Raw genomic sequence first — 2,435 nt, forward strand, 5'->3', positions numbered from 1 at the left:
CTCTTCAGGCATGGTTTAGGAATGGTATTCTCCAGTTCAGTATTCCCACTGGAACACCCCAGACCACGCGCTGCTCACTCCCTCTCCTGCTGCAGGATGGAGAGCAGGATTGGAGGCACAAAAGGGGACGATCACGGGTTGAGATAAGAACAATTTGCTAAAAAAGCAGCAATGAAGTAAAAAAATGAGCAGTATCAACAACTGTGTTAATGACAGAGGACAAGGCGGGTGAACGACTCACCACTGGGAACACACCCCGGGAACAGAGTAGGTACCCACACCCCTCGCCCCCTCAGCATGGCTGAGGTGGTCATTCACCCCACGGTCCTGGCCTGCCACTCCTGGCTGCCCTTCCTGCAAAAGTTAACCCTGTCCTGGCCAGAACCAGGACATCTTGGCCATGAACTTTCTGGATGTGTGTTTAGCTTCCAGTGCCAAGGACTGGCTGCTTTGCAGTACTTCAGAGCTAGTAATTTTTGCTTGTGTGTTATGTACAAAATGTGAAGGGGGGGAGGGTGGGGAGTGCTTGCAGAGTTCTTATGGCATGCATTTGAGATGATGACCACGTTGCTTACTGGCAGTGACTGCACCATCAGCTTTGTTGTGTATGCCCTGTTTTCCAGAACCAGTCAAGAGTGGGGATTTTGTTGTTTCTGAGAGCTGAAGTAGCTGCAAACACTTCCCTGGTCCTCATGAATTACAGGGCACAAAGAGTAAAACCCCTCAGACTTGATCATGTCTGCTCTGTGCTGAAGGAAAACCCCAAGATCATGCAGGACCAAGGAAGGGTTTTGATGCTGAAGGTGAGTTGTTACTTGGCAACTAGATCCCAAATCTAGTTTGGAGCCCTAAGGTGAAGGTGGTGTATCACATGGAGGTCACTAACTACACATGCTTTGCACTTGGTGTGCGTCTGTGTGCTTGTATCTGCTCTCCATGCTGCTGTCAGTCACTGTGGGAATGTACGTGCACTCATCAATCGCAGTCAGTAGCTGGAGTCAGGTTTTGGTTAGATGTTCCTAAGTGGACAGGTTTTCCAGCTCAAGTCAGACCTGCCATTTCCAAAAACACAGGATGCAGGAGCAAGAACACTGGCTTAAGGGAAGGAGAGATGCAAGGGGGTGGCTTACTGCTGCTTAGGATCTGCACAGGTACCTGCCTCAAAGGTTTGCCAAAAGTGCAGCTCCCTTAGATAGCAACACTCAACTTGAGGAAAGCTCGGACTTGGCCACTTGGGCTGGGGCAGCCCCATTGCTTGAGAGGAGAAATCCCAGCTCACCAGCTCTGTGGTTGCTAAATGCCTAGGAAGGAGATTCTGAAGGTGAACAGGACAGAGTTTTTCAGCTCAGAGGCCCTTTTTTTGTATGAATTTGCTGGAAAGTCAGCTTTCCGGCTGACTCTGAGCACAGGAGCAGCAGGCTGCCCTCCTGAAGGTGATTCAGCGATGCCTCAGGTCCTGCTGCTTTTTGAGGCCATTGGGGATGGTAGTGGTGAGATGTTTCTGAGAGGTTTCTCTAGGTGGGTTCTTCCCCAAGAGCAGCGCCCTCCATGTGTTCTTGGCCATGACTCTCTGGCCCCAAAGTTTTGCCACAAGGGAGCCACAAACCTCAGCTGAAGACCACTAAGGCTTTGCATGTGCCAAGCAGTCTGAGACCGCTTGACTGAGTGCTGTTCACACCATTTCTACCCTTGCTTTGGTTTATAGTCCTGTCCAGGGGAATCTCTAAGGAGATGGCAAGTCTGGCAGGACAGGAAGGGGGTGTGGTAAGGGACATGGCTGAGTATGCAGGAATGTTGGGAGGATCTTTCATTTTCCCCTCCTTCGATTACTTTGAAATGCTGTTGAAAACCCCTCCAAGCATTTTTCTTGATGTATCTAGGGATTCATCTGGATTCTTTGTGAATCTACCTAGCTCAATTTGCTAATCCACAGGGCAAACAGGGCATACCCGTCCTCTGAAAGCACAGAGCCCTTTGCTCCGTTGGAAGTACCAAGTTTCCAAGGAAGTGAATGCATTCGGTCCAGCTCTCTTTGACTGTGTCAATGTCAATAGCATCTTTCACTTGTAGACACATCGGTGGGTGCACAAACAAGGTGTTTGGGAGAGGAGTGTAGTCTAAAGCACCAGGGATTTGTTTTGTGTAGGTGTTGCCTTGGGACTCAGATTGGAATTGCCAGGAGCTTGGTTCTGCAGCTCCTGCTGCCTTAACCCTTTCAGCCTCCGCAGGGTTTGAGCATGTCCCAACACTCTGCCCATGGCTGGGGCAGAGCAGCTCCAAGGTGGCAGAGTTGGACTGTGCTGACCACGCTGAAGGCAGAGTGTGGCCCCTGGCTCCAGCCAAGCTGTGGTTTGAGGTTGAATCTAACCGGCACCTTTGGTCTGGGAGATGCCATCAGCACCATGGGGAAGTGGATACGTACACTGTTCTTTTTC

Source organism: Acanthisitta chloris, unplaced genomic scaffold, assembly GCF_000695815.1.
Source record: "Acanthisitta chloris isolate BGI_N310 unplaced genomic scaffold, ASM69581v1 scaffold4514, whole genome shotgun sequence".
Lineage (NCBI taxonomy): Eukaryota > Metazoa > Chordata > Aves > Passeriformes > Acanthisittidae > Acanthisitta > Acanthisitta chloris.